At 37.9% G+C, this 24,852-nt stretch overlaps 1 long non-coding RNA gene across 1 annotated transcript in view; it reads right to left on the bottom strand.

The window, feature by feature from the left end:
• Nucleotides 1–205: 205 nt before the first annotated feature.
• Nucleotides 206–24,852, bottom strand: part of LOC135362107 (uncharacterized) — a 168,891-nt gene continuing 144,244 nt past the window's right edge. The window contains exon 4 of the long non-coding RNA XR_010406523.1: nt 206–437. This is a non-coding gene — a long non-coding RNA (uncharacterized LOC135362107). The remainder of the gene's footprint in view (nt 438–24,852) is intronic.

Raw genomic sequence — 24,852 nt, forward strand, 5'->3', positions numbered from 1 at the left:
AGCATGTACAAGCTGCTTCTAATGACTATTAGTAATCTCGCTCGGTAATCTTGGACAGTGGTAATCTTGAAGGAGGGAGGAAATAAATAATCATGCTTTTCAGGATGTTGGAGTACTGCCACAGAATGTATTCATTTTTCACCCTGATGTCCTAAAAGCCAAATACGAGTTTCATTAAGAATTGTTCCCTTTCACTTACCATTATTCTCAATTCCATAATTGGTCGAATCAGTACTAATTCAGAGAAGGCTTGCTTGCTCTAGAAAACTTGACTTCTTCAGGACCAGGACAAGATGATGCTAAAAGCTATAACCAGAGGCTCTTTCTGGCTGTGTTCTGAGCTGGCACAGCACAGGTTTTGCAATCTTGATGGTAGACTTTGATAGTGTTCTGGTCACTTCACACCTCTAAAATTCGGTATCTTCATGAGAACATGGCTGTGAGAATTAAATAAAATGATGCAGGTAAAGTGTTTAACTAAAGCCTGGCACATACTAAGACCTCATTAAACATGAACTTCTGAGGCAGTTTTAGGGACTAACTCCTGCTGCCTCCAGTCTCCTTCTTATGGTGTCTTTTTTTCTCTCTGTACATCTACGCCTTGCTCTTCTCACTGCTGACTGGCTAGTTATCCCCATATGTTTTACTTAAAATTTAGGAGGGCGCTAATATGATTGATTAAGCTAATTACAATCTTTTTACTGAGTGGAGTCCCTGCAAATCATCTGTCAGCTAAGGGTACTCACAAAGGTAAAATAATTTGAGAAACCTTTTATTACAAGATACTTTATTCCTGGATCATTGTATATTCAGGACTGAAATTAGGATTATGATATGCATACTTGTGTTATTTTACTTATTTATTTTAAGTTTTTTTTAAGGTTTATTTATTTAAGAAATCTCTACACCCAATGTGGGGCTCAAACTCACAACTCTGAGATCAAGAATCACGTGCTCTTTCGACTGAGTACGCCAGGCATCCCTTACTTTAAGTTTTTGTTTTAATTCCAGTTAAAATACAGTATTATATTAATTTCAGGAGTACAACACAGTAATTTAACAGTTCCCTGTAGTCATCACAAGTGCATTACTTAATCCCTATCACCTATTTAACCCATCCCCCCACCTACCTCCCCTCTAGTAACCATCAGATTGTTCTCTATAATTAAGAATTTGTTTCTTGCTTTGACTCTCTGTCTCATTTTTCCCCTTTGCTTTTTTGTTTTGTTTCCTAAATTCCACATATGAGTGAAGTCATATGACATTTGTCTTTCTCTGACTTATTTTATTTTGCATTATGCTCTCTAGATCCATCCATGTCATTGCAAATGGCAAGATTTTATTCTTTTTTATAGCTGAATAATATTCCACATATATACTACATCTTCTTTATTCATTCATCAATCAGTGGATACTTGGGCTGCTTCCATATCTTGGCTATTATAAATAATGCTGTTATAAACATAGGAGTGTATGTATCCCTTTGAATTAGTGTTTTTGTATTTTTTTGGTAAATACCCAGTAGTGCTATTACTGGATTGAAAGGTAGTTCTATTTTTAATTTTTTGAGAAATGTCCATACTGTTTCCCCAGTGGCTTTACCAGTTTGCAAGTTCTTTACCACCAACAGTACCTGAGGGTTCCTTTTTCTCCACATCCTCACCTATACCTGTTGTTTCTTGTGTTGTTGATTTTAGTCATTCTAACATGTGTGAGGCGATATCTCATTGTAGTTTTGATTTGCATTTCCCTGATGAGGAGTGATGGTGAGGATCTTTTCATGTGTCTATTGGCCATCTGTATATCTTCTTTGGAGAAATGTCTGTTCATGTCTTCTACCCATTTTTTAATTGGATTATTTGTTTTGGTATTGAGTTGTATAAGTTCTTTACAAATTTTGGATACTAGCCCTTTATTGGATATATCATTTACAAATCTCTTCTCTCATTCCATAGGTTGCCTTTTAGTTTTGTTGATTATTTCCTTTGCTGTTCCACCTTTTATTTTGATGTAGTCCCAGTAGTTTATTTTTTCTTTTGTTTCCCTTTCACTTGTGTTATTTTAAAGATAGGCTAAAAAAATCTTGTTTCTACTGGGTTGTGTCTGATTTCATGGACAATTAGAATGCTCTTAGATATTGAGGCTAAAATATTCGAACTCAAACCAAGAGCACCAACATTTTCGTGAACTGCAACATGGATTCTCTTTAGAATGAGCAGAACCATTGAAGGGAAACCATGTCAGACTCTACTTCCTCATTGTGTGCACTTCTAATTAACGGCAGAATTCTTTCCACTCCAAATGGCCCCAAGCACCCAAAGACAAAAGTGATCCAAACTAGCTTTTAATTTTTTAGAAGTCATGTTATTGAAGTTCTTGTTATGTCAAGTGAAATGCTACCCAGCTGTTTGGCACAGATGTTTAAAGACAGCCCTGTTACTTTTTGGGTGGTTAATACCTAAGGCAAAATCAAGGAAAGAAACATAAAAGTTGGGCACCTGGGTGGCTCAGTTGGTTAAGCGACTGCCTTCGGCTCAGGTCATGATCCTGGAGTCCCTGGATCGAGTCCCGCATCGGGCTCCCTGCTCGGCAGGGAGTCTGCTTCTCCCTCTGACCCTCCCCCCTCTCATGTGCTCTCTCTCTCATTCTCTCTCTCTCAAATAAATAAAGTCTCAAAAAAAAAAAAGAAACATAAAAGTTCTTGTACTACAGAGATTAATTATCTGTGTGGTGAGGCTTAAGTATCAGTGTATGTACAATTCTGATCTGTTCATCTCTCTATCTACATGGGTGTAACTTGAACTGAAGGTATGTAATTGTTAGTGGATTTTTGGGTACAGATTTCTATGAGTATTACGGATGAGCACAATTTTATTTACTTATTTTATTTTATTCTTTTAAAATTTTATTTATTTTTTATTAACATATAATGTATTATTTGTTTCAGGGGTACTTACTTATTTTAAACTGTATTTTTGTATAACAGAATAGCCAAGAAATAAACCAGGAGTCAGAGAAATTTCACATATGTGAGAAAATCTAAAGCATCTTCATATTAGGGTCAGGACAATTTCCATTTGTCTGAAAGCAAAACACCTAAATCTCAATTTTCTTAATGTACCAAATGTCTTTATATAACATATTTAAGGGAATTATAGGAACAAATGACAGTTCGTTTAACTGACATTAATTGTTCTTATTTTTTACATGAGATACACATTGATTTTTTTGTGGCATTATTAATTTTAAAGGTGAAATAGCTACATTTTAGCTTTATTATTGAGCCAGGAGTTAACACACAGCTGAGTAACTGTGCAATCAATTTAAGAGAATTTATTAGGTTGGAGGATAATTATGAAACCCATGGATATTTTCATAAAACAGATACAGATTACATATAGTTTCCTATAGAAAACTGTAAATATTATCAGGAAGGTTCTAAGTCAGCTACAGAGAAAGTGTTAACCAAATAAGCACAGAAATGTCTAGCTGTTCTATTCTTGAACTAAATCAGAGAAGGAAGGAAGCTATGTGGGCACATATCGTCTCTACTTCCTCCCACCCCACAGATAACAATTTGTAGATAATATGATATGCAAATAAAAACTAATATGAGTGATAGTGATTCTTTATTTTTCATCCTTTGCTGAAACAGTCAATTTAGGGTAAAATAGCTCAAATATGGACTTTGTGAAGAAACAGTGATCACAGAACTGATGGCAATTAGGATTATGCTGAGTGTTGAGAGATTTTAAGGATTCTACCTGGAGTATGTTGCTTTTACAACAGTATGTGTCATTCCATTTAAGTTGGATTTTAAACATACAGTTTAAATATTCAGAATTGTTTTTTGTCTGGATATGGTTCATAAGAATGTCTCTGATTTGAATGAGAGATGGGTGAATGCCATGGGCTTAGGATGCCTATTTTAGAGCTGTTCATGCTATTTTTCATGCTTATTTCAGGTGAACACAATAACTTCCAATTTTTTTAAAAAGATTATTTATTTTAGAGAGGAAGGGGGTAGCAGGAGAAAGAGAGAGAAACTCAAGCAGACTGCGCTGAGCATGGAGCCCGACACCCGGACTTGATCTCAAGACCCTGGGATTAGGACCTGAGCCAAAACCAAGAGTCAGATGCTTAACTGACAGCACCACCCAGGCACCCCAATAACTTCCAATGTAAGTAGGTAGAGGGTCAGACATAATTTAGGTGAAATCCCACTGCTCATCTATGTGGACCCTGGTACATCAAAATTTGAGTGTTCAGATGAAGTGGCTGGGGAAAATAACCAGTGCCAAATAGGGCACAGGTCTTGGTTAGGAGGGACAGGAGTGCATAATTAAATTTGTTCTTGTGGTCTCCAGAAATCTCAGTCACCTGAGGTCTTTAGTGTTAACTTTTTGAGTTTCTCTTTCAAGAAATCAAACCTCAGAAAAACTAATTTAAAGATGCTCCCATTGGTGCTGATTTCTTCAGTGAAATATATACAGTTTTCCAATGTAAAAGAGGCTGCCCAGCATGGAATTGGGTGGAAGGATAAGTTAAAGCAGGGAGGACATACCTAATAGTTTCCCTGCTTTAACTTATCCTTCCTGAGTGTTATGAAATGGTCATTTGGATAGAAAGAGTGACAGGTGAGCCTAGCAGAAAAACTCGAAATAATACACACAAACACACAGTACCCAGAATCCATTATTTTTCTAGTGCATGTGAGAAAGATATAAAACAAGAAGTCACATAGTCTGGGGACGTCTGGGTGGCTCAGTTGGTTAAATGTCTGACTCCTGATTTCGACTCAGGTCATGATCTCAGGGTTATGAGATTGAGCCCCGTGTTGGGCTCTGTGCTCTGTGTGGAATCTGCTTGAGATTGTCTCTTCCTCTCTGCCTCTCTCCCTGCTTGCTCTCTCTCTCTCATAAATAAATAAATAGATAAAAATCTTTAAAAAAAAGCCACAAGGTCTGTTTGTATTAAAAACAAAACAAAACAAGAAGCACAAACTTCCTGAAGTTTAGTTCAGGAACAAACTAAAAAATAAAGTACATGGGAAACACGGGAATTAGTAGAGATTTTCCTACATATTTTTTCTACATCTGTCCCAGCTTCCAGGACAATGAAGACTATCTAGTCTGAGAACCCTGCAGCTAAGCTTAAATGATGGTCTATTTCACAAAAGTAAAGTCCCTCTAGGCTGGCTGCACACATATTTTAATTCTCTGAGCAGAAAAGGTGCCAAGGAGAGCCAACTGCTTGGCACTGCTAGACGTTATCATCTGATGATGTTTTTGAGCACCCTCTGTGTATGAAGCACTACTAGGACTTCAGCAAAGGTCAGCTTTCTAGAGAATTTTGCAGGGCAGGGGATTTACAGAATTTACATTCTAGAAAGTGAAGGTATAGAAAATATACCTAACTCTCCTCTGCCCAACTCTCCTTCCCCTTCGTCTTGCTTTTACTTTCTCAGTCATCTGCCCTGATTTTCCCCAGATGATTCCAGTTTTCAAGCCAATCCTTCCCAAGGTAAGGCTTAGAGCAGCAGCTGTGCAGTGGTGGAGGGAGGTTTTGCAAAAGTAAATTGTACTTCCAGACCTAGGATCTGGAGCCCAGATTGGAGCCTTAGTTGTTACCAACAAACTCTCTGATATTCCCTGCCCCCAAACACACATACTCTGGTTATTGAGCCTCCTCCTTGACAATTAGACCCAGCTGCTGTTCTTCTAGCCCTGGGGCCTCACCTAAACTCCATCTCAGTTTGCAGTGCTACTGCTCAAGAGCACATTTCCTGTTGAAACCTGCCCAGCTTCCCTACTCCTGACCACAGAGCACAGGGTCCTTCCCCGTCTCTACATGACCAGTGTGCTTGATCTTTACCTTTTGGGCGGAATTTATCACATTTTACCTTATATCGTAACTACACAAATTTTAGAATGTCAGTTTCTTAATGGCAATACCTTTTCATCTTTGATTCCCACACAGCGCTATAGAGCACTAAAGTTCTCCAAGTTTTCTCTGGCCTAATCTGTGTCTTGCATGGGTAGAGGTACAAAAATACTTGATAAATAAATGATTCTTTTATCCCAGAGTTCCTTCAGCTTGTAGCTGTCAAGCCTTGCTAGTGACTATGAAAAAGTAGTTGATCCTACACACAGTTGTTTTAAGGAAACAAAGTATTCAAAAGCATACTGTGGAAAATGAAACTTTTATCTTCAAATTCTCCAACCAGGGACCATCTTGGAGGATTTAAGAGTGAGTAGGTGATTGACAGCAAGAAAATGAATGTTCACCCTGATGCCTTATTGGCACTTTTGCAAGAAAACATGAAGACACTATAAAATTCACTGTGGTATTTAGATATTCATTCATTCATCCATTCACAGTTTACTTGCAAAAAAACAATTATTTCTTAGATGGTATTATATTATATAATATATTAGTCACTAGTTTAGCACTTCAAGAAATGTGAGGGTTATAAAACGATTCAACCTATGCTCCAGTTATTTCCCTAGAATTCCTCTTGAACTTCAACATGAATACAGATCACCTGGGGGGATTCTGGTTAAAATGCAGATTCTTATTCCACTGGATAAGGTGGAGCCTGAGATTCTGCATTTCTGATAAATTCCCAGGTGATGCTGATCCTGTTGGTCCACAGATCACATTACCAAGAAGGAAGGCTTTTGTTCTGTTCTGAATGACTTTGCTTAAGAGTCTAACAGAAAGACCTGTGCATGATTTAGGTTACCCATGCTATGGGTAAAGGTGCCTCAACTCTTTGAGCATCTATAAAATGGGATAATAATATCCACTCCACCTGTTTTAAGTGAGTTGTTAAGATCATTTGAAACGCATGTAAGTGCATTCTATAGATAAAAGCATCATGATTAATATGGATAATGGTCATTACTAATTTCACACTTGAAATGTGAAGTCCTGAGTAATGGAAACTTCAAATGGGAAAAAGATAAAAGATTTGGGGCGCCTGGGTGGCTCAGTCGTTAAGCGTCTGCCTTCGGCTCAGGTCATGACCCCAGGGTCCTGGGATTGAGCCCTGCATCGGGCTCCCTGCTCTGACGGAGGCCTGCTTCTCCCTCTCCCACTCCCTCTGCTTGTGTTCCCTCTCTCACTGTGTCTCTCTCTGTCAAATAAATAAATAAAATCTTTAAAAAAAAAAAGAAAGAAAAAGATAAAGATTTTATAACACCAATATCTCACTGGTCTGATTTCTTGACTGACCAGAGTTGGGTGGCTTCTGACATGGAGTGGTGCTTGGATAAGAGACATGTTAAAGATGGTTTTTGAAAGGTTTTGCTGTGTGTTGAAACTGGATCACTTTCTTACACCATACACAGAAATAAGTCAGAATGTATTAAAGACCAAAATATAAGACCTGGAGACATAAAACTCCTAAAAGAAAACATAAACAGTAATCTCTTGGACATTAGCCTTAGCAACATTTTTCTGGATATGTCCTCTCAGGCAAGGGAAACAAAATCAAAAATAAACTATTGGAACTACATTAAAATAAAAAGCTTTGCACAGAGAAGGAAACCATCAACAAAACGAAAAGGCAACCTAATGAATGGGAGAAGATATGTGCAAATCATATATCTAATAAGGTGGTTAATATCCAAAATATATAAAGAACTTATACAACTCAATAACAAAAAACCCCTAATAATCCAATTAAAAAAGAGGTAGAGAACCTGAAGAGACATTTTTCCAAAGAATACATACAGATGACTAATAGACATATGAAAAGATGCTCAACATCACTCATCATCAGGGAACTGCAAATCAAAATCATAATGAAATAATCACCTCATACAGTCAGAAAGGCTAGTATTGAAAAGACAAGAAATAACAAGTGTTGGTGGGGATGTGGAAGAAAGGGTACCCTTGTGCACTGTTGGTGGGAATGTAAATTGGTGCAGCCACTGTGGAGAACAGTATAGAGATTCCTCAAAAAATTAAAAATAGAAATACCATGTGATCCAATAATCCCATCACTGGGTATTTATCCAAAGAAAAAAACACTAATTTGAAAAGGTATATGCATCCCTATGTTTATTGCAGGCTTATTTACAGTAGCCAAGATATAGAAGGTGTCCATCAAGAGATGAATGGATAAAGAAGATGAGGTTAAGTATGTGTATACATACACACACACACACACAGTGGAATACTACTTACCATTTAAAGAGAATGAAATCTTGCCATTCACAGCAACATGGATGGATAATACCTAGAGGGTATGATGCTAAGTGAAATAAGTCAGATAAACACAAATATATGATTTCACCTATATATGGAATCTTAAAACAAATGAACAATTAAAACAAAAACAGGAAATCGACTCATAAATATGAAGAACAAACTAGTGGTTGCCAGAGGGAAGGGAGGGGGTGGGCAACTTAAGTGAAGAGTATTAAGAGGTAGAAACTTCCAGTTAGAAAATAAGTCACAGGGACAAAAAGTATAGCATAGGGAATATGGTCAATAATATTCTAATAATTTTGTATGGGGACAGATGGTCACTATATTTATCATGGTGAGCACTGCATAATGCATGGAATTGTTGAATCACTATGATGTACACCTAAAACTAATATAACATTTTATGTCAACTATACTTCAATTAAAAGTCTTGAGATGTTAACTAGACTCACTGTGATGATCATTTTAGAATATGTACACATACCGAATGTTGTACACCTGAAACTAAAATAATGTTACATGTTGATTATATTGCAATTTAAAAAAAGGCTGTTATTTCTTGTGATAAGCACGAAAACAAAACAACAAAAAAGAAAACTTTGCTGTGTGTTGAGTGGGGGTGATTTCTCCTTGACCACCAGTAAATGGGATGTCAATAAAGAAGGGAATTCCACACAAAGACTTTGGTGTTGAATGCTGAGTTTACATTTTTATCTCAATTGACGTACAAATCAGCCCTAGGCACCGATATTATTTATTCCCATTGTAAAAGTTAGGACCCATGAGCTCCATGAAGGCAAGGCCTCTATTATATAGTTCATTGGTATATCCTCACCAGTAGCACAATGCTGAAACAGAGTAGGCATCCTAAACCATTTGCTTAATGAATGAATCAGAATCAGAGATGAAGTATTTTGCTTAAGGTCACACCCAGTTAAGTGGTAAAGCAAGGCATTGTCCCAAATCCATTTGGCTTCTAAACTAAATAAATGGCTTGATGCCAGGAGTTTCTCATTCAGCAGGTCTAGGCTGAGCCCAATTATTTGTATTTTTATTAACCACCCCATTGGATCCTTTGACTCATTCAATTTTTGAACATGTATTTATTCAGCAAGTAACGTATGTCACTCATATTCTGGGTGCAGGGACTCCATCAGCAAACAAAACAGAGAAGAATCCCTGCCCTCACAGAGCTTAAGTGCTAATGGCACATCAGGCCAGTTTGAGAAACTCTGCACTGCACCATGATGACAATGGGTTCTGTTTATTCAGTTAAAATTGGCATGCATGGGAGATTCCATTCATCCTTTCACCCATGTTTGTTATGGGAGCTAAGAGCAACCCAGGCAGTTGAAATTTAAAAGGTCCTCTTTTGATAAGGAGTCAGGACTTTTTGTGTGGGGAAATCTTTTATTCTGTGGGCTTGTTCGGCACCCCCTCATCCTCTTTGGAGCACCTGAAAATATCATGTCCCCCTTTCCTGTTGAGGACCGTTGGAGGGACTGAAGAAGGAATGCACTGCTGGTTGAGCAAAGCTCCAGGTGAGGCTCTGCCCATCATTAGAAGGCCTTTCAGAATGTAGAGATGACTTTTTGATTTCCCCTTCTGAGAATCAGGCTCTATTTAATTATGTGGAGGTACTTTATCAAGACAATATTGTATTTTTAAAAATTTTTTATTGTTATGTTAATCACCATACATTACATCATTAGTTTTTAATGTATTCTTCCATGATTCATTGTGTATAACACCCAGTGCTCCATGCAGAACGTGCCCTCTTTAATACCCATCACCAGGCTAACCCATCCTCCCACCCACCTCCCCTCTAGAACCCTCAGTTTGTTTTTCAGAGTCCATCGTCTCTCATGGTTCGTCTCCCCCTCCGATTCCCCCCCCTTCATTCTTCCCCTCCTGCTATCTTCTAAGACAATATTGTATTTTAATGATCTGTAAAGCTCCCATGGATCCCCATTTTAAATTTTTGAACTATTGCTTTGAAAGGTCTTGACTGCTATCATTGAACATGCATTGCCTCCCCCCACTTGAAAATGTGAATGGAAATTTCAAGCAGGTGAAGGAAGGGGGCAAATGACTCCCTTCGTTTTAAGTGTATGCTACTTTAAAAAACCTGTAGTTACTTATTCACTTAAATGAGTAACCTCATAATTGTCATATTTTTAGTCCTTAAAAATCTGTTTTTGCAATGGAAATCTTCATGCAATCAGTATAAACAATTGCAAAATTAATAAACTGGGGCGATCTTTAACACAGCTTTTTCTGCTTCAAGAAATGAGTGGAAAACTACCTCCATGTGTGGTTGAGACCTGAAAGTTTTAGTAACAAATTCTGAATTGTATGGCCTTACTTTGAAGTTTCTGATGACACTCATTTTTCTGTCATTTTCTTAAATGTTTTCTGTGCCAAACTCAGCATTTAAAATGGACAGAAGGTAGCAACTGAGGGAACCTCTTTGCGGGGTGGGGGCTGGGGGCGGTTGGGGATTTCTGAAAGAACTTTGGATAAAATTTCTCTATTATTTAATCTCTATTTTAGAAAAATAGCAAAGCTAGTTCCATGTTCACAGAGACACGCAGGTACATGGAAAATCAACTGTTCATCTCAAGATTTTCATCTTATTAGATAAGAGGTATGTTTCATTTATTATAATATCAGGAACAAAATGTTAATGCAGGTGCTCTACAACAACATAGAAAGTTCAAATGGTTAAAGGCTGTGACATCCTATTTGTAATTTAGAAAGTACTTAGTGGCGTTTGTGCTGGGTGGGGAGCAACTCATATTGCTCTAAGAAATGCATTTAGTTGCTGATAAATGTCTCTGTTTAAACAGTTGCAATGTAACCACTGCCAACATGTCTTTGTTTAGTAGGTAATATCCAATTTATGTGATTGGCAATATCACCAAAGAGGAGGCAAGGAAGATGTTTTTAGCCCTTCCTGGGTATTGTCTTGTGAATATTTAATTTCTTTTTTATTGCATGATATAAAATAAGCCAACTGTCCTTTATTGAATGCTCCTTAGTCTCATTCCTCTGAATTTTGCTATTCAGCTCTCATGTGCTATTGGAATGCCTACCCCTGAATCCATCTAGATTGCTTGAAACCATCGTAGAGAAGCAAAGTCCAGTCCTTCCTGATAATCCACATGGAGTCTGAAATCAAAATCTGCACTAAATTTCATTTTATTTAGTTATTTTTTTTAAATGATTTTATCTATCCATTAAGAGAGAGAAAGAGAGAAGGAGAGCAAATGGGGTGAGGGACAGAGGGAGAGGGAGGACAATCCCAAGCAGACTGTGCTGATCCTGGAGCCTTCTGTGGAGCTCGATCCCACGACCCTGAGATCATGACCTGAGCCAAAATCAAGAGTCGGATGCCCAAGCGACTGAGCTACCCAGGTACCCCTGCACTAAATTTTAGACATCTATATCTATAGTATACATAAACCTGGTCAAATTATGTAATATATTTTTAAAGGTCTTTTTTATTCCAAGTCACTAACGACGATGGTGTCCAAATGGATAGCACTATAATGTTGCTTTTAAAAAGTTTTGTTGGGCGCCTGGGTGGCTCAGTTGGTTAAGTGACTGCCTTCGGCTCAGGTCATGATCCTGGAGTCCCGGGATCGAGTCCCGCATTGAGTCCCGCATCGGGCTCCCTGCTCGGCAGGGAGTCTGCTTCTCCCTCTGACCCTCCTCCCTCTCCTGCTCTCTGTCTCTCATTCTCTCTCTCTCAAAAAATAAATAAATAAAATCTTAAAAAAAAAGTTTTGTTTACTTTTAGCCATTCTCTGAGAGTAATAAAACCAAAAGGTAGAGTATCTGTTCTTAATGAGCCCCATTTTGCCATACATAGCACAGAACTGCCTCCAGTTTAATTCAGTTAATGAAAAACAGGGTGTTGCATGGTGCATAAAGGCAAACTCAGAAGTAGTTTGCTATGGATAACCCAAATCAAAACTGGTTACATCTAGAAGAGAGTTGGTTTTGTGCTCACTTTGGCGGCACAAATTTTAGAAGAGAGTTGGTTTTCACTTTGCTTGGTTTGGGAAAGAAAGAAAAAAATGTAATAAACCAAGCCTCTTTGCTATCAAAGCTCTTTGCTAATATTGATATTAGAAAAGTGTTAATTACCTAAGTAGAGATTTGCAATAAATATATATGTGGTTATAATATATTTTACATAGTTGAAATCTAATTTTGAATTATTTTTCTATTCAATGACAAATAAGAAACAGCAAATTAATGGACAGCACCGTTTAAAATCCAGTCTTGTGGATTTTTAAAAAATCTGTTCATACTACTGGAAATGCAAAAGTAAAAATAAGTTTTTTACTTTATAGTTTGTTTATTTCTTTAATGTCTTTGAAGGCATAATTGTTTTTTCATGAACAGCGAAGACACAGGACATAGTAAATTGTAACTGCTATGTAAAGACAGATATCCTCATTAACTAGCTGCTATAAAAATAAATTATACCACATGACTCAGGGAAGTTGTTAATAATTCTACTTTGTTTACATTATGCTTCGAAAGCAACACAGCTTAATGAGATCTGATATTAAGCTAACGGTATAGCTTGGAGTCAAATGTTTTCAAGCTCTGCCAAAACCGTAGGTAGATTCGATGTGGGTAGTTTTTACTGACAGTGTTTTCAAAAGAGGAAATGAATAAGGCCCTGCTTGGTACAGAAGTTATGCATTCATTACCTAAGAAAGAGTATTAAGTACATACAAATTACCGAGGTGCTTTGAAAGGGCACAAACAGCATAATGGGGGAAAGTTCAAGAACTATGGAGGTATTTGTATTTAAGAACTATGAATAATAATAAAATTAATAATAAAAATCTACAGAAAGCCCATAATAACAAGTGACCAAGTATCCAAAAAATCATGTGGTCATGTTCTAAAGCAGGTTAGCAGTGTTTGGAATTGTGATTTTCTACAACATAAAATTTCTTCGTACTCCCTGAACTCTTTGCATGGATTAGTTTAAATGAAGTGGGCCATACTCAGTTTTTCATTCTTCATGATGCAGAAAAACATTAAACTTCTTAACCTCGGAATTGTCTGCATGATTTTTAAAATAAATGTGATATTCAAATAGATAACATTCACTCTCATCCACCCTTTATTAAGGACATGACTGATTGTTAATGTGCCAGAGCAATTTCTCATGGGGATCTTCATGAAAAATGCAAAAGTAAAAGTTACTGTGATTTTAGTTGCCACAAACCTGTAAATGTCTCTAACATATAACATTTAATGAGTATAATCACCCCTGTATAGCAGGATATCTAAACAGCAGATTCTTTGTAGGTTTGGTTTTTAAAATTGACTTGGTATTATTTTCTCTCTCTCCTTTGGCTTTGAAAGGGACCAAAAAAAAAAAAAAAGAAAAGAAAAGAAAAAGAAAAAAAGGCAGCAATCCCAAACACCCACTTTGCCAAATTAATGAGAAGGCAAGATCTGTGAAATGCAGAAATTATCTGTTTTGCACCAATAGAACATATCAACTATATGCACGCAGCTGCCACATTAAGCATCTGCACTTTTTCTAAGGAAAGGTACAGCATGTGTCAGTACATTCAGGTTTACGTAAAAATAAATATGTTTCAAAATAAATAAGACAAGGGCAATGAGAAAAATATTCTGCAGAGCTTATTACTAACTAGTGAGGAGATGACGGTGATGCTATTTTGTTCCTACATCTAGAAAGTGACAGAATTTCTAGGGGTGGAGAGAATGTACATAGTATAATTTAAATCAGATCTAGATCCAGAAAAGCACTACCTACCTTGAAGATGACACTATCAGATGAATATAAGCTGGCAAAATCTGGTGTTATAAGAGGTATGTGTATGTTATTAAGCCATATTATCTCCAAGTTTTTCTATGAAACTAATTCAAGTTAAAGGAACAAAAGGAAGTATTATGGTAGCCAGTCTATTAATTCCTATCTTGCTAATGATTATAAAAAGTCTCAGAGAAATAAATTCATAGGCTGTTTCTTCTATGTTATAAAGAACAGTGTCTGTTACGGTTTTTATTGCTGCATAACAAATCACCCTGGTAGTTAATGGCTTAAAGCAACAACAATCATATTATTATCTCACAGTTTCTGTGGGTCACAAATTTGGAATGGGCTCAGTTAGGTGGATCTGGCCTGGGATTTTTTGCATGGTTATAATAGCTATGGTCTGGAGCAGCTGGGGGCAGGCCAGCATCTCTCCCTATCTCTTTCTCTATCCCTCCATCTTTCTATTTATCATCTTCATACAGTGTCAGGACTCCTCTAAGTCCTCTACTGGTGGGCTAGTTTGGGATACTTTGCAGTATGGTGGCCTCAGGCCTGTCTGATCACATAATGGTGGCTCAGGACTCAGTCTAAGTGCTCCAACAAGACAAGTGGAAGATACAACATTTTTTCCAACCTAGGCTTGGTAGTCACTCAGACTTATTTTATTGGCTACATTTTATTGGTTATAAGGTAAGAGAATAATTAGATTCCACTTCTTAATATGGAAGTGGCAAGGTTTAGAAGATTTTGTGGGATCAAAGATACTGAGATGGCCATCTTTGGAAAATACTGCCACAGTGTCTTTTACTATGAAATGGTTATCTGCTAAATTGGTGATATTGTGAGTAAAAATGTAGTCTTTGCTAGTAGATGATTGAGGATGAATTATTATGGTAAGAAATAAAAATAAAAGAAACCTAGTAGTGTCTAGATATATCATGTGTTTTACTTATATTATTTGTTTATTATTTGTGATACTCCATTCCATGGAAATTCTAGTAGTTTCCCACACCATTTCTAGATCTCTGTTATTTCTTCAGACGCAGGTCTGCCAGAAGGTCTGGAATTGTATCTTTAGTTGAAATGGATTCACTTTTATTACAAAGATCCAGAAACGTGGGAATAACAAACTGAAGGCCATTTGGCTCAGGTAGGTGAGGAAAGAGGAGTAAATTGATGCAACATTGAATAGACAGAGGGGATGGGCTATTTTATGCTAGTCTGGTAATCTCTCTTGGTGTCACTTTCTCCCTCTATGAAATAGAGAAGAGCTCTTCTGACTTGCCTCACAGAACAATGGTGAAGCTAAGCTAAGAAAAGTATTTGGGAAACAATTTTCAAATACATGGATCTATTTGGATGCCAACTGGGAGATTAATTACTGGATTGGCTTGTCTATAAGTCTATGGCAGGGCTTTTGTCTTTGGAGGATGAGACCATAGACCTGTCACCCAGACATTTGCTTTGAATGTTTTTTTTTTCTCTAGTGAGGATTGATTTCCCCTAAGCCACCCACATTCCTATCTGGTCTTCCTCTCCAACAGTGGAATGTACTTGCTTGGTGGTTGGCAGGGTAGGCTAAACCCCTACTAAGAGAAATAAAATACACTGATTTTTATGACACTGGTCTATTAACAGCAAATTTTAACCAAATGAGAAAAAGGAGTCTGATCACAAAGGTCTGTAAAACCTTCCAGTCAAATGCCTAACAAAATCTGATATAAACACTTGAGAATCTACAGTACATAGGCACTCCCATACTTGAAAGCAGAAATGAGAATGTGGAAGTGTAAAGCATAAGTTTTAGTCTCCAGGCATCAGTAGCTTACCTTAAAAAGGTAGCCCAAAAGGACAAAGATTGTTTCACTACTTGGGAGTCAGAGAAAACTCATCCTCTGTAAAAGGATTTGGTGGGGGGCGCCTGGGTGGCTCAGATGGTTAAGCGTCTGCCTTCGGCTCAGGTCATGATCCCAGGGTCCTGGGATCGAGTCCCACATCAGGCTCCCGGCTCAGCGGGGAGCCTGCTTCTCCCTCTGACCCTCTCCCCTCTCATGCTGTTTGTCTCTCGCTCGCTCTCTAAAACATAAATAAAATCTTAAAAAAAAAAAAAAAAAGGATTTGGTGGTTCCCAGTGAAAGGGCCAGCTCACTGATTTCATAGTACTATAGAAAATTTGAGTTGGAAGCCATCTCTTCAAAATCATTTGACTTGACAAACTGAAGCTCTTTTGAACATGATCTTTTGAGATAAACCTCTCTCCCAAATCCCAAATCTTTGGGATACATAAAGTATATTTATTGAAAGGCCTCAGAGGCCTGTTGTGGGTTGTAGTCAGCTGTATGTTGTAAGGATAGGATAGGTGTTTCTTCTTGATGTTTAGATGAAGATGACCATTTATCTTTGACACTCTCATCCACCTTCCCATTCCTATTAAGATACCAGGAAGGAATCAAACTCCAACTGATCTTTAAAAAGCAGATTAGAAATACAGCAATTATTGCCTGGATAAGAAGATAAGAACTGTTTCTAACAATCAAGTCAAATTATTTACTTGCAAGAGGCTCACCTGTATGGCAAGCACAGCTTGATGCTTTTGTAAAGTCCTCTAACTCTCTTCTAAAAGAAGCCGTATTTAAAGCAATCATCCATTTATACCATTTATACCGGCAGATAACTGCACACCAAGCAACACTTTGTACTTCTCAGAAAATTTGAAAGAAAGATTTTCCTAAAATGGGATTTCAGTGATATTTTGGGTTAAACACAGTGCTTCTATTGTTTCTGTAATTTAGAGTCTTTACTACCAGTGAGCAAAGAGAAGCAATGATTCCAGAGACTTTCAGAAGGCAGATAATATAGATGGTATTTCACACTCTTGCATGTTCCTAGTAAATATCTATTGGGCTAATTAGTCTTGGAAAGAATTTCAACTCTGTGTACTACATTGTTGAAAACTGGGCATAAGAACAAGCAAGCCACACCTTGAATAAATAATATTTCATGGATTCAAGATGCATCAAGGAGACATAATCCCAGACTTAAAGACTGAGTTGCTCTGGATAGAAAATTGATATAAAATGTAGGATTTTGAAACCAAAAATCTGTCTGACTTTATTTAGTGATTGTTTATTGTGGTTTTTCAATGTGAGCTCTGTATAAACAGATTAACTTTGTTTTCTAAGGGTTTCCAAAGAGCCTGGAAACTATGAATTAAGTATTACTTCTCCCCATTCCTCAAAAACCGGCAAGCTCTTCCCCAAGCTCAACACCTGTTGTTTGAAAATCTACCACAGTGGCCTTCATCTTTATGCCAAGAGATGTGAAGATGCCCAGAGGTCCCTCAGATGTTTGAGCTACTGAGTCTCGTGGGGGGACCAGGAAGGGGAGGGGAAATGGTTCTGGAATTCCAAAAGTCACTGCTGGATTGAAATAATGAAAATTACCCACATGTTGAAAAAAACTCAGATGTGATTACTGGAAAATCTGGCAATCAGACCAAGAACTAACTGTGCCTAAAGTTTAATTTATACTTTAAAAAAGAGAGAAAGAGAGAGAGAGAGAGAGAAAAGGAAGGTGTGCCAGGGTGAGAGAGAAATAATTATTATGATCCTTAGTCTTCCAGCTACCACAATCAACAAGTTCAAACACAAAATGGAAGAAATATTTACTTCTACCAAAGGGGATCAAGTGTGAACTACCACTTACCCAAGCACTCATTTCTGAAAACAAGTCTGAGAACTTATCTTGAGTGATTAAAGAAAGTCGGAGTTAGAGCAATTTTTTTTTATAACAAAGGAATAGTATGATACATATTTGAATTATCTTTCAAGGCACTTACTGTGTCTGATAACCATTTCCTTACAACTATTTTATTCTAAGGACAGCTTTTCTTTCTAAAATACCTCTCCCCACTCTTCCTTCGAAGGTGCTACAGCTCTGTGGTGATGGTAACATGATTATATGTGTAAAAAGATGCACTTTCTGCATAAAATAAACTGGACAAATACATGTCATGAATCTGCTTTGTAATCTTTTTACTCTGGTTTATTTACTGGGTGACCTAGAGGCATCATGGGGTAGTACCCATGGGTAGAGCCCATTGGGTTTGGAGGCTCAGTCACAGGGTGGCCCCAGCTGTCTGATCTTGGTAAGTTTTCCTGTATTTATTTATTTCTTCACCTAGTAAGCAAATAAAGGCATGGGCAAAGTGACAGGCTCTGCATATACATTGTAGTTACAGAGATTGACATCTTACCCTCACAGAACTTTTAGGCAATTTCACTTCAGTATGCTCTGTTCCAGAACAGAAGCCTGATCTGGGGGCTCCCAGGAAGGCACACTAAGTTAGTACAGAGTGTGGGATGGGATGAGGAGGGGAGGTCAGGGACTACTCTCAGAAGATGTTAAGACTGAGAGGCTCAAGTAGGAGTTAGCTTCTTAGTGAAGAGCAGTGAGACATCGTGGAAAGAGAATTTTGGACAAAGACAACAGTATATGTGAAGACCCAAAGGCACTTGATCTGCAAATACTTTCTGGGTGGTCTTCTAGGTCAATAGATGTGTTTGAAGAAGAAAGATGCAAAGTTTTTTCTAGAACTAGAATTTTTGGAGGTAAATTACAGAGATGAGAAACTTATGACTAGTATCTGCTGTAGTTATCAATTTGTTCTCATTCAGCTTTCCTCTTTTTAGTCCAAAGCCTTCACAGAAAAGTACACAGGTGAAAGCCTAAGGCTTTGCTTAGAGTGACAAGTGGGAACTTCTCAGATTACACCAGCACCCCTGAAGGTATAAGGATGCACACACAGCCTTCTGCAATGTCTGATGCATCTTCCAAAATAAACACATATTTAGGAGTGATGCTTCTAAATTTTAATTTGCATAAAAATCACCTGGGGGTTTTTTAGAATACAGATTCTGATTCAGTAGTTCTGGGTGGGCCTGAGATCCTCTACTTAATGCTCCCAGTGATGTTGATCCCTCTGATCTGGGGACCTCACTTTAAATAACAAGGTCTTTTTTTTTTTTTTTAAAGATTTTATTTATTTATTTGAGAGAGAGAGAAAGAGAGAGAGCACATGAAAGGGGGAAGGGTCAGAGGGAGAAGCAGACTCCCTGACGAGCAGGGAGCCCGATGCGGGACTCGATGCGGGACTCGATGCGGGACTCCAGGATCATGACCTGAGCTGAAGGCAGTCGCTTAACCAACTGAGCCACCCAGGCGCCCTTAAATAACAAGGTCTTAAAGCACTTAAGGAAGGTCCAATGGACATCAATGTCCTGTAAGTTTCAGTATTTTGAATCATGTACTTTAAAAATATATTCTCTCATTCTCTTTCTCTCTCTGTCTCTGTCTCTCTCTCTCTCTCTCACACATACACACACACACACGGATGTACATACTTTAAGTTCATCCTGCTGACGACACATTAATGTACAACAACTGAGCAACTAATAGAGTATATAACAACTATTATGGTTATTACTATCAGTCTACAAATAGGTTAAAGATATATTTTGTCCACCATCACCCTTTCTAATATTTGTGCACTTTTCTTTTTCTTATGTTTGAGTGTGACAGTGAAATATCAGAGCAGAACACTTAAATATATGTTGTCTCCAAAATCTAAGAAAGTCCACTTGGTGTTGTACCTTTCTCCTCATGAGGGGAGGATCAAGGTCTATCAGTATGTTTTTTTATTTAGAAGAAATACCCTGAAATGATCTAGGACAGTGGACTCATAGAAACCTCCCCCATGGGATGGAACCCTGAACTTTTATAGGTTTATTTCCCTCTCTCTGGCACACATGTCTCATTAAGGCATCTGAGGTGCTTGCTTTTTTCCACTCATAAGATCCATGTAGTATAATGTCATCAGATACTGGGCTAGGGTGGTGTTCTCTGGGATACCAATTCAATTAAAGCCCCTGCAAGAATGATTTAGACATATCTATGGATTTAAAGCTATCACCCTTGCCTGTGTTTGTCTAAATATCCCACCCCAATCATCAGAGCCCCACTCCTTCCCAACTAGTCTCCCATCTTAGCAAACGAGACCTGGTGGCCTGGTTTATTTAAATGAAATAGCAATTTCAACTCTTATAATCAAGCCTTGGCCTGATTCTCAGCCATATCTGCCATGCCCCTACATGAGATAAGAAAATAAGGCACCACAGAGGCTTTCTGGTTCTCCACCAGTGCTTTGGGTTGGAAAATCAAGACTTTATGCTTATCTTCTTCTTTATATATACTATCCAGAGCAGTCCTAAGTAGCCATTCCACCTCATCATCTCAGTAATCACTACAGTCATTTTAGCAATTAAGTGCCACAGCCACTATATCTGCCAGTTCCTTGATCACTACCTTCACTCAATGCTACCACTGGTGATAAATCTGAGTGACCATGATGCCACTGTATGTTATGGATTCCCAATGCTTTCTATCCCTCTGGCCTTCTGTGCACTCTTCACATAGGAGCAACTCAATCTCAGAATCCAATTTTGATGATCTATTTGTCATGCCCCATACCTGGTACCCATTACTGCCTCACTCAGAGTCCCAGCAGCAAGCATGGCATACTCAGAAGGCATAATGATAATTTAAAACAGGACTAACCCAGGTGTCTTCAGAGATGCTTGTCAATATGTGATGGCTCAAAAGAACCTATACTCTTTTATTAACTATATAGTATTATCCTGCACAAGTAATTTTTATAAATCATCTAGAATTCACTTTTGCATATCATACAGATTTTTCACCACAGAATAAGCCAGTCTGCCATCAACCTGACATTGCTTCTGTACTGATTTGTAATGCCACCTTTATCATATATCAAATTCCCATATATGCAGATGTTTGTTTCTAGGCTCTGTATTTTAATCCATTGGTCTATTTATCTGTTTTTTTTTTTTATTATTCTGGCTGTGCAGTGTGCCTGAATATCTGGTAGGCAATTCATCCATGTACATGTCAGATTCAGTTTATTAAGTCCTTCAAATAATCCAGCATGCTTAACTACCAACAGATGATTTTAAACTGCCACCTAGGGAAGGTGAATCTGGAGTTATCTTCAGGACTTCTGTTTTGCTAAGCAAGGTGTACAATTCAAAGATAAGCTGAATTACTCATTTGTCACATGTGATTTTCCTTCTCTACCCTTTTCCACACAGTGCTCCATCTCTCCTCTCAATAAATATTGACTATGGACTGAATTATTCCCCATCTCTACCAAATTCATATGTTGAAGTCCTAACCCTCAGGACCTCAGAATGTGTTATATATGGAGATAGGGTCTTTAAAAAGGTAATTAAATTAAAATGATGTCATTAAGGTGGGTTTTAGTTCAATATTATGGTATCCTTATAAGAAGAATAACTTTTATTTTTTTAAGAGATCTTATTTATGTATTTGAGAGTGAGAGAGAGAGAGAGATAGCACGAGCAGGGGGGAGGGACAGAGGGAGAGAGAAAAGCAGACTTCCCCGCTGAGCAGGGAGCCCAACGTGGGGCTGGATCCCAGGACCTCAGGATCATGACCTGACCCGAAGGCAGATGTTCAACCGATTGAGCCACCCCGTGCCCCGGAAGAGTAACTTTATACACAGAGATGTACAGAAGGAAGACCACATGAAGACACAAGGCGATGTCAGCCTTCTTTGAGCAAAGGAAAGAGACCTCAAAAGAAACCAACCCTGCTGACACCTTGATTTTGGACTTCTAGTCTCTAGAACTGTGAGAATATAAATTTCTGTTTTTTAATTCACTTAGTCTGTGGTACTTTGTTACGGCAGGCCTAGCAAACTAATGTAATTAGATATTGAAAGAATATTGATTTAAAGGAGTGTAACCAACATTAGTTAGCCTGGTTCTCTTGCCCTGTCTAAATCTATGGCTCTAGTTTTGGCCATTTTTTTTCCTGAGAAATAGACCTGCTCTCAACTGTATTTTTGCCATTCCTCCATATCTATCTGGCACCTGGAGCTCAAATGCTCCAAATCTGGGTCATGATATTTTTCTTCAATTCTGCTAGTCTCTGGTAGTCTCTATCTTACATAATGGCTATAGAGAAGCCTAGGAGTCACTCTAGACATCTGCTCCCACCCTTCTATGCATCATTTTGAATACACCTCAAGAGAGTTAGTTTATCCTGATCATTTCAATCTTGGAAATGTTTCTTTTCCCTGACCTCTTCCCATCCCAATTACCACTGTGCTGGGTCAGGCGTTCATTATTTTTTGACATTGATCTCCCCAAATCCATTCTCTCCATATCTCAATGGAGATGTCCCAATATCTGTCCTAATTAACCCTTTCATGATTCCATTATTTAAGTGAAAAAAGTTCTAAAGTCCTTAGCAAGGCATTCAAGACCTTTTATAATCTGGACCAATTTACCAGTTAAACTTATTACCACATCTCCCTCTTGCCAAGTACCTTTTACTCCTGCCACACCAATCTATTTATGCTTCCTCCAATACAAAACATAGTCTCACAGCTTCATGTTTTTGGTCATGTTAACCTCTGCCTTCAGTGCCTTTCACCCTCTATTTTATTGTTAAAACTCCACACATTCTTGAGGCCCACATAAACTGGCATTTTCTTCAGGAAACTGTCCTTGGTACTCCCAGTTGTTAGTGACAGTTTCATGCTTCACACTCCCAGTAGTACTTTTTGAATCCCACTTCTTTCATATTTATCACATTTTATTTTAGTTTGGAATCTTTGTCCTCCAAGAGGTGGTAAGCTCTGTGAAGACAGGGGCAATATTTTGCCCATTTTTCTATACCCACCCAATACACAGTATAGAGCTTTGTACATTAAAGATGATCTACAAACATCTGAATGAATAAAGAGAGTTTGCCAGGTATCAAGTCTATAAAAGTTTTGAATTTGGGGCTCCTGGGTGGCTCAGTCGTTAAGCGTCTGCCTTCGGCTCAGGTCATGATCCCCGGGTCCTGGGATTGAGCCCCGCATCGGGCTCCCTGCTCTGTGGGAAGCCTGCTTCTCCCTCTGCCACTCCCCCTGTTTGTGTTCCCTCTCTCGCTGTGTCTCTCTCTTCAAATAAATAAATAAAATCTTAAAAAAAAATGTTTAAAAAAAAGTTTTGAATTTGGAAACATGTCACCATTTAATTACTTTATAGAAAATGTGGCTTACTCATTCACAGACCCAAAATATTAAAGGGCTCATTTCTTTTTTGGCTATAAAGTACTCCTCTTAGAAAATATAATGAAAAATGAAGTGCAAATTAATCAGAGAAGGGAAAATTAAATTTTCCTTGAAATGTCCTCAGAATTAAAATTCAGAGAAACCATTCAGAAGGCAAAAATGTGATTGCACGTGCCAAAATCTAAGATATTTTTAGTAATATTTTATGGTGATTGACAATCTTCCTAGGGCTTGGACACAGACCATGGAAGTAGTAGGACCACTTTGTCTGAATCTAGAGGAAGAGCTATTTGGAAGTGAAAGTGGCCTTACAATTTGAGAGACTATTTAGAAAAGCATATAGCATTTGAGAAGTGGCCAACACAAAATAGCCTGAAACCTTTCATTATCTTTACCCTTTTCTCCAATTATTTTTGAAAGCAAGTCTGGTGTAAGTACCATTTACTGCTCAGACATGATACTGTGGAGTCATGGCCTAACCCATTAAACACTCCCAAGTTGTGGGATCCTTATGCCTTAGATTTTGTTGTTGTATTGTTATTTCTTGCTTTTTTTGTTTCTGATCCCACCTCTTATTGTAGAGTCCAATTAGGGTTGGAGAAAACAGGGGCTGTTTTAATTTAAATATCTTATATGACTATAGTGTTTGCTTTTTTAAGGACTCCCCAGTGATGCCTATAGATTCCTGGATCTTCAGAGTCCAAGATTTGAAGAATGTTGACTTAATAACTTAATTCAATTTTATGGAGGAAACATAATATTTATTTTGCTCTGACAGCATGAGGTCTGAATGTCTCCAATTCTTAGTAGTTGGTAAGGCAACTCTTCACTAGATTTCTTGAATCCCAAAAAGGAGAATCTCTTTTAAATGAAGTCCAACCAGAAAATTTCACAGGAGAAGGTAAAATATTGGACATCCTCTACTTACTCAGGTATAATGCTCTCTGTAGATGTGGATTCCATTTTTTCACCTGAGTTTATATTAACTGTAGAATGAATAAGGAAATTCTTGATGAGAGAAAATTCAAATAATGCTATAATCTCAGAGGATCCTCATAATAGCCCTATGGGGTGGATATTATTGAGTAAAAACCATGTGAAATTGCCATTTGTATAAGTTAAAAATGGTTGACACCTGCAATTTCACATGGTTTAAACTTTCTTATTAATATCTCCATTTCACAGATGAAAAGCCTGATGTGTAGAGGTCAAGTTATGTATCACAGAGCTATTAAGTTGCAAAGCCAGACCCAGGACCTAGAAACCTAAGTATATCTGCCTCCAGAGCCTTGTTCTCCTCCAGGCTGTACCGCCAGGTAAGGAATGCAATTTGACTAAGAGAGAAAGATGCATACCTCACCCTCTGGCCCCACTCATTGACACAGCAGACAGATGGGTAGCATTTCTTTGTTGTAGTTATATTTATGACTCATAAAGACAAATCCATACTTGTGCAAGTATATTCATTCTAGTTTCCTCCCCTATGAGCTTTAGCTATGTTAAATAAACAATGGTGTTACAGCTCTTGATCCATGGGGATGAAATTGCTTAAGATATGGATGGCAATGGTTTTGAAATATATAATAACCAAGGCAGTGACTGGCTGGAAGGCTCTCATACTGCCCTTGTGTTGTCTCATAGTTTTTCCTCT

This window comes from Mirounga angustirostris, unplaced genomic scaffold (assembly GCF_029215605.1).
Source record: "Mirounga angustirostris isolate CCGP_5_RB_7025 unplaced genomic scaffold, mMirAng1.0.hap1 SCAF_12, whole genome shotgun sequence".
In the NCBI taxonomy this organism is placed as follows: domain Eukaryota; kingdom Metazoa; phylum Chordata; class Mammalia; order Carnivora; family Phocidae; genus Mirounga; species Mirounga angustirostris.